The sequence below is a fragment of the Cynara cardunculus genome, assembly GCF_001531365.2.
Source record: "Cynara cardunculus var. scolymus isolate 2C chromosome LG 15, CcrdV1, whole genome shotgun sequence".
NCBI lineage: Eukaryota > Viridiplantae > Streptophyta > Magnoliopsida > Asterales > Asteraceae > Cynara > Cynara cardunculus.
The window spans coordinates 11,218,184-11,227,609 of record NC_037542.1 but is presented as its reverse complement, the minus strand read 5'-3'; positions in this window follow the sequence as shown (position 1 = coordinate 11,227,609).

Sequence of the window (9,426 nt, the reverse complement as noted above, 5' to 3'; positions counted from 1 at the left end):
AATTAATAGTAATAATCAATAACTAATGTTTATTAATATTAGTAATAATTATTTTTATTAGTATTTATTAATAACTAATATTTATTTATAATTAATCGTAATAAATAATAATTAATATTAATAGGGATATAACTGGAAAAAGTGAAAATAAGCTTCCAAAACGCTACTCCAAGTAGCGTTTCAATAAGCTAACTTGTGGTCATCCAAACGCGTAAACAAAAAATAAGGTAGCTTATGTTTGTCAAGCAACGCCTAAATCAGTTTTGAGTGGGTAAAAAAAAAAAAGACAAGAATTGAAAAAATGACGAAAATATCATTCATTTAACAGAACTTTTTAGCAACCATTAGATGACGGTACCAAACCCAGACGTTTTTGTGAATCACTATATCCATCTTGTAATTTCAAACTACATGAATGAAAAATGTTATTTTCGACAAGTTCTGTAAAAAATTTACATTTTCACCCAAGTTTGCAAAATATTTTACATTTCTCACAAGGTTCGCAAAAAAAATTACATTTCTCACCTAAGTTCGCAGAAAAAATTAAAATTGTGGATGTAGGGTTATTTTACTAAACTTTGTAAAGAAGTAGCTAAGAGGTGAAACTAACTGATAAAAATGACTAGTTTAATTAGTTTCCCAAATAGTTAATGATATTAAAAATATATATATATTCATATTAGAAGAAAAAAATCACATAGATTATTATTATAAAAATAGATTTTGATTAAAAGTTGGGATATAGCTTATAAAAGTAATTTACAATTTCGTTTTAATGTAAGTCCATGACATTTATAAATTCGTGAAACTGTGAATGATATGATTAGATAAATCTATAAAAGTGTAAAATTTAAATTTAAATGTGTAAAAACATAAAAGATAATATATATATATATATATATATATATTTATTTATTTCAAAAAAATCACGTCTTATAAAAACCCTGCTACATCATGACGTGAATCACGCCTTAAAAAATGTTATGAGCCATTTCATAACAAAAGAAACATATCTGACGCCATGACACATGTTATAACGTCCTTTTTTGAACATAGAAAACAATAGCTACCTTTTTTGAACACAGAAGACAATAGCTATCAAAAGGTATATACCAATGCCAATAATTAAGTGTGAAAGCTTACCATGTGCACATTTATGAGTATGCATATTTGTCTTCCTAAATATAATTTTACTGTATTTATTTAAGAAAAACATATATTTACATGAACTTGTGAATTAGAGATTTAACAAAAAAAAAAATGTTATATGAAATAAAACCGAATAATCATCATTAATTAGACAACAATATCTATTGAAATTCAACATAATACTTTTCCTATAATCCTTAATTTGAAATATTCAATAATAATTGATTTGCAATTTGATCAAACAAGTACACATGTATTCGTTACATTGAGAACCACATTTTTTTGCATGATTTGTCGTAATCCATGAAGAATTGATTGTGAATATTACATCTTCTTATATAATTATGGACCACAAAACAAAACAGTTACTATGTTTCTTTGTATTAGGAAATGATATAGTTTGACTTAAAATTAGAAATATTGGTTTCAAGAGACACAAAAACGTTCACTAATATTTCTATAAGGTTACTTCATATTGCGATATAGTCATAACCCATAAATGCATCATAACAAATATAAACACCCTAACCACAAGGGTAGTGTCTTATTGGTTTGAGCTTGGCTCCAAATATCAAAAGTACCGGAGGTCCCAGGTTCAAATACAAGGAGGAATAAAAATCTCCTTGTGGCCATGGATGTTTAAATGCAGTGACTCCGGGCTATCTGCAAAGCAGGTGGTCTTCCTGCGATTAGTCGACTCGCATAACGGGTTAGATATCCAGGTTAATATATATATATATATATATATATATATATATATATAGAGAGAGAGAGAGAGAGAGAGAGAGAGAGAACGCTTGGTTCAAATAGAACCCATCGCATTTGTACAACCAATGCAACCCAATATATTGAGATATTTTATGGAAATAATGAGAGTTCATTTATTATGATTTGAATATTTATGAAAGATGAATATGGTTCATTAATTATAATCGATATTTTATATTAGAAAACAATAAAAACTTTTATGAAATCACACATTAATCAAATGAAATAGACGATCGAGATTGGGTTGTATTGGTTGCACAAATGTTAATGGTTGTATAATAACCAACCCCTCTCTCTCTATATATATAAAACACCCTTAAAATAAACTTGAAGTTTAATGATTAAATTAATCACAACCCAAAGTTGGGTAATTATTACGGGAAAAGGAAGTTATAACGGGTGGAAACAACAAATAGTGTATATTTAGAAAAATATATGTATTCTTCGTATACCCCAACCTTATGTCCTTATCACATCAATTCCATAATAATACCTCATTATATTAACGGCATCTGTTTTTTCCGTTAACTCTTTTATCATCTCAATTTACACCTCTATTTCTTTCTTAATTGTATGAAAAAATAATGTATTTTGACTTGATTTCTATTTTGGTTAACATACTTTTAAAACTTCCATTTTGGTAACTAAGATGTAAAGTTTTAAACATTTAAGTACCCGGATAATTGGTTGAAGTATTAACCAGTTATCATACTGATGTGGCAAGTAATGTGGTATCCAACTCGGTATTATTTATTGACCTAGTCAGTGACGTGAATTTTTTTTAATCTAAAATTAGTCTTTTTTTAGTCTAAAATTAGTCTTCACTGGGTTACCCAGGTACTTAAATGTTTAAAACTTTACATCTTAGATACCAAAATGAAAGTTTTGAAAATATGTTACCCAAAATAGGAATCAAATTAAAATACATTACTTTTTCATACAGCCCTAAATTAAAAATATACCTACACATATAGGCATACTCATACTGTCATATATATGATACATTCATAACTTTTCCCAACATTCGCCACCTGCAACTCCATTTCCTGCCACACCCACCACCATCTGCAACTTTTTCTGGCAACCACACCATCACCTACAGCTTCCTCCGGCTACCCAACCCCCACCTACTGCTTCCTCCAACCACTCCACCCCCACCTGTGACTTTCTTCGGCCAACCCACGACCACCTGCAACTTCATCCGGCCGCCCCACCACCACCTGCAGCTTCCTCAAGTAGAAATAGAGGAAAACCTGCAGCTTCCTCAAGTAGAAATAGAGGAAACTAAGTCTTTGTTCGTGTTTGTTCATTTGTTCGGCTAAGTTAAACGAACGAATATGAATAAGCCTTTGTTCGTGTTCATTCGGTTAATTTACTGCGCTACATACCAGCGTTTAAAATTAGATATACTAAAGTCTGAGTTAAAATCTGAATTCAAAACAGGCCAATCAATTTAGCACTACAAATATAACCGACATTTAAATATAAAATTAATTAAAACTAATTTTAAAAAAAAAAGTATTTAGAAAGAATAAAAATTTGAAGAAAAAGTAGTGAAAATTCGGACTGAATAAGTAAAAGAGGAATGTTAATTAATATCTAATAAGCCGTTTATCAAACACTTATATGGTAAGTGTTTATCGGTAAAATTTAACACTATTATGTACGGTAAGATTTTAGCCCACCAAAATGACATAATATACAATAATTTATCCGGTGAACGTTTACTGTGGTAAGATTCGTCGCCCTCGCTTACCGGGTAAGGCCCTTGATCTTTGTCTCGCTCTTATCCGATAAGATTCTTGGTTCTTACTATATTCATTCGGTGAGATAATGTTACTTGGTAAACGCTTACCCGGGTAAGCGTTTGGTAAAATTAAAATTAGATAAGAAAGAGAGGGGGGGGGGGGTTTAACTAATAGGCAAATTGCATGAAAAAGTAACGGACTTTAACTTGATTCCTATTTTGGGTAACGTACTTTAAAAACTTCCATTTTGGTACCTAAGATGTAAAGTTTTAAACATTTAAGTACCCGGGTAACCCAGTGACGACTAATTTTAGACTAAAAAAAAACTAATTTTAGATTAAAAAAAATCCACATTACTGACTAGGTCAACAAATAATACCTTGTTGGATACCACATCACTCGCCACATCAGTATGATAACCGGTTAATACTTCAACTAATTACCCGGGTACTTAAATGTTTAAAACTTTACATCTTAGGTACCAAAATGAAAGTTTTGAAAGTACGTTACCCAAAATAGAAATCAAGTCAAAGTACATTACTTTTTCATGCAATTTGTCCTTTAATTTATTACATAATTAATAATTACTTAAAATTGTTTAATAGGATAAAGAAAAAACAAAGAAAAAAAAAAAGGAAATTGAAAGATCAAAATGCCCTCAGATTTAACAAGGTTAACAAAATTTTATTGATTCCGTTAAGGGAAGGACTCAATAGGTGTGAAAATGCGTACCATGGGTACCATCCTTGTATTTATTTTGATTTTGGAACCACTGTGGATAGAAAATAAACCACAGAGACCAAATTCGTAATTTACTCTGGAAAAAACATAAACCACAGAGACCAAATTCGTAATTTACTCTGGAAAAAACATAAACCACAGAACATAATAGGACGACTAGACCTGTTCGATTTGCTTTCATTGCCTGAGTCCACACTGTGATTTTAACGGTCCAACGCGGTCCAACCTATGTTTTCAAGAATGGTTATCCAAACCTTATTTTCTTAACGGGCTGGAAGGATCGGATATAGCAGGTTTGACCATCCATTTAACAACTCTAACTGGAATTAAAAAAAAAATCTTCCACCCAAAAAATGTAACAATCTTGAACAAAAACAACAAATAACCATGTTTGCCCTCCTTAATCTAAAACCTAAAATCCCTTCCATCGTTCTCTCCAAATATCCCGATTAAACCTCCATCGTTCTTCTCCCCCTTCAATTAGGGGTGCTCAAAAACCCGATGAACCCGACTAACCCAACCCGAATTTAAAAAAAAAAAAACTCAATCCGAGGTAACCCGATGGATGATTGATAAAAAATTAGCCAACCCGACCTTATTGGGTTGGAATCGGGTCAGGCCCAAAAAAACCCGACCAACCCAACAACCCGATCTTAACTTTAGCTTTGAATTGTAGATGACAATCATGACATGACCAACCTCAACGTCAAGAAAGCGAAAGCATCGGGGTTGGAAACGTCTAAAACTATTGTTGTTGATTGATGTATTATCATTTGGTTTAAACATTTTTATTGTAATATCTAAATATTTGATGAACTTGCATATTATCTTGAATGGTCGGTCGTATTTCAAAGGAAAGTTTCCTTTATTTTGATGTGATTTTACATTGTTTAAACACAACCCGATCAACCCGAACGGGTTGGTTGGGTTGGGTTGAAAATTTTCAATCCGCCAACATTGGGTTGGGTTGTTAAAACGGCTCCAAACCGATCAACCCGGGCCGTGAGCACCCCTACCTCCAATTATGCTCCAACAAATATCCTAAAACTGTCTCCAATACAAAGAAAGTACGAAAGAAAAGATTTTTTCCTCCAAATATGAAGAATACCTCAAAAATGATAATATGTTTTAATATATTTTCACCAATACGAAACTTTTAAAATAAATATCGATATAGAGAAATAATATTTTAACAGATGAATGAAATATTTCAATATTGTAATCAATGTTGAGTTCTTTAAAACAGAGAATCTGTTGAAAATGTACGTAATTTTGTTTAAAGATTTTAACTTTTGTTCTTCTTTTTGAATTTTTTTTAAAGAATATATTAAAGATGCTAATAAGCCAGTTCAATGGCATGTATCTGCCTGCAATTTGTCTTAAGGACAGTGTTTTAAGGACAATTTAACATTTTGGAAAGAACAAATGCATGCGAGACAAATAATTTTGTTCTATTATGTCGCATCGGGTCTATGAATCATTACAAGTAATTCCGTTCAACAATTTTTCTCTTATTTGTCTTGTTACTTAATTAAGGCGGATTTTAGATGTTACACTATAAAAGATCACCAGATTAAAGGTTCGTCTATCAAACAGTTATTGGACATCCATTTATCTTGAAGAATTATTGGTGGGCCGAACTCCAAAAATACTTGGGCTTATTTAGCAAAAAGGTTGAGCCCTAATAATGGCCCAAACCCAACAAAAGAATACTAGAAAATGTTTACCAAATTAGGCAAGCTATGTTCCAATTTCTTAACCAAATTTTTTGGAGCAAAGAAGATATTTTATATTTTTATTAAATAATAAAAGATTTATTTAAATTTATTTACTTGCTAATCAACAATTATTACAATATTATTTACTTGTTTTCATTTTATAAATGTGATAAGTATGTGATTTTAATTATAAATAATTGATTAAACCACCAATCAAATCTAATGTTATATCTTCAGAGATTGTAACATCTTTAAAAGGTTCCATCGATGGAGCATGTTTAAGGTTATTTCAAAAAAAAAAAAACTACGTTTATGCATGCGTTGTTTTTTTATTTATTTATTATTAATCTGGATATTCAACCCGCTATGCGAGCCGACTAATCTCAGAATGACGACCTGTTTTGCGGGTGGCCTGGAGTCACTCCATTTGAACCTCTGTGGCCACAATATGATTCTTATTCCTCTTTAGATTTGAACCTTCCTTTGGAGCCCAAACTCAAATAAGTCAAGTACTACCCTTATTGTTAGTACATGTGAAGTTAGTTGTTATTGTGGTTGGATGTAGATAATTGTTACTCATGACATTTTCATAAATTAATTATAAAAATATCACCGAATAAAGTTTTACATGTGCCACAAAAACCTTGAATAGGTGTTGTTAAACGTACAAGTTGACCTAGCTAAATATGTCGCTAAAATAGTAATTTCATGCAAATTTTACACCACCATTAAAAATATATTGTAATTAATTCTAACAAAATTACAAGCACATCAATGGTTTCTATTTTCTTTCACACCATCTTTCTTCTCTCCTTATCAACATCATATCGTAGTATGAGAGTTCGTGTAACCCATGGCGGTGCAAGGTGATGCAAGTATGGCGGTGGAGGTGGTGCATGGATATGACAGATAAGATGGTGGTGGTACAATGGTGGGGCAACATATATAGATGCAGTGTGATGGTGATCGCCAAGGGAGAACTTATGTAGTTATGTAGAGACAACGTGTCCTTCACTGTATGGTTCTGTTGTAGTAGAAAAAGAATTTCGTTTTTAAAAAATGTCATCATGATGTTTTGTTGTATTAAGTTGGCATAAGTATCCCGATCAAAGTTTCCTCTAAAAAAGAATGTGGGTTTGAATCCCTTTCTTTGCAAAAGAAAAAAGGGAGAAAAAAAAAACATTTTTTAGCTTCCAAATCGAGTTTCTATAGCTTTTGTTTTGTAAAGAAAATTCAAGAAGAGCAACCATACAAGTATTATGAACCAATGACATTTCTATGTAAAAACAAGCAAACCAACAATCTATTATGATTTTATTAAACAAAACTCTATAGTTTTCATCCTCGTGGAATGGTTTATTTGTAACATTAATACCATATATTTGTTAATTTTTATCAAGAGTGTCTAGTTTGTTAACCATCAACTTACTTTCATTGAAGGGTCATTTATCAAACACTTAACGGATAAGCACTTATCGATAAGAACGCGACCCTAGATTATTTTATTGGGTAACAATCTCAGCCATTGCCATGCCTCTTACTGGATAAGATTATAGGTCTTTGTCATGCTCATCTCAAAAGTAAGGGGCTGTTCGTTTCGTTTTCTGTTAAGACCTGTATGAATATAGTTGTCTGTATTGATATAGTTGTTTGTATATTAACAGATAAGTTGTTGTTCGGTTGTTGTGCTGAATAAACAGTCTGAATGTCAGAAATGACCATTTACCCCTGGACTTTATTGGTCATCTTAATCCTCGGTTTATCTTTAAACCTTTGAATTAAATCACTAACAACAACAGCATCAAACCCATTACTATTGAGAAATCGTTCTTTTTGTTCCTCTTCTTCCCTATTGATTTGAGAGGGTGTTCAGGGACGGATGGATCGATCGAGGGTCGATTTGAGAGGCGAACAACTATTGATGCCCAAATCTATGAACCCTAAATTAAAAAAACTCAAATCTATGAACCCTAAATTAACAAACACAAATCTATGAACCCTAACTTTAAAAAAAGACACCACAAATATCAAGAACCACAAATTCTCTCCCTTTGCATCACCTCCTACTGACGAAACTCCCTGTCGAATAAAAGAAGGAAGAAATTTGAACAAACACAAACCCTAACCCCTGTTGTGTTGAAGGATATACAAGAGATCGTCCATCATGAGTCATCGACAATAGTGGATCACCGTCCACCTCTGCCGAAGATTCAAATCGACATAGGGAAGTTAGAGCACTTGGTTGTTTTCTCCAATCGTCAATCCAGCAGTGAGAGTAGAGATACAAGTATTGAAATTGCATCGTATGGTGGTGTACCTTCGTTGCTGGGGGTTTTGCATCTAGAATGGGATTGGTTGTACACGCTCCGGGAGCTTGGGGCAGCAACAAATGGACTTTCTGTTGAAAATGTGATCGAAGAAGGTGGTTATGGTATCGTCTACAGCGGTGTGTTGGGGGATGAGTGGGTAGTTGGGGAGAGTGGTAGATGAGGAAAATTAATACAATGTGATGGCTGAGTACATAGGAGTATGGTTTTGTAGCTGACCGATTCAGCTCTTGTCTGAGCAATTAAGCTCTTACCGCATACATAGGTATCACTATGCGAATTAGCCATATCTGCTATATAGCTCATTAAACTGTTACCGAGCAGGTCCTAAGTGACATTTAGTAAACAGTTATCTAATAAGCTGAAAAATGGATACTAAGATTAAAAAAGAAATTCCATCCGACCGATAAATAGTAAACATTTTGTTTATTTTAAGAGTGACCCACCAAACCGGTAGACTATATTCGCTCACCGGTTTATCAAGAGAAATATTATAGATATTGATTATTTCTTAAATTAAATTATGTAAAATTTAATATTTTATACTATTTATATATAAGTGTATATTCATAAGATAAATTATTTTTAGTGAAATTAATTTATTATTTACCATAATTATTAATCACACGTCATAAATATTAAAACAAAAATGAAAATATCATTTTATTATTATCTATACTATATTATAAATCATTTGACAAAAACTCTTAAAAACCATTTTTTATGCGTAAAGTACTGTTTATTAATGCATATTACTTAAAACTCAAAATTGCAAGTACATTGTGCGTAAGTACAACTTATTAAAGCTTCATATATGAATTTGTGTAACTAACTGCAGATAAACATAATCAAATACAAGATAAACATCTCATTTTAAATATAAAAATTCTAAAATATAATTAAGATAATCATTAAATTCTAACAGAATACTTAAATATTATCTTTAAAAAAATTTTTATGATGTTTTATTATAAA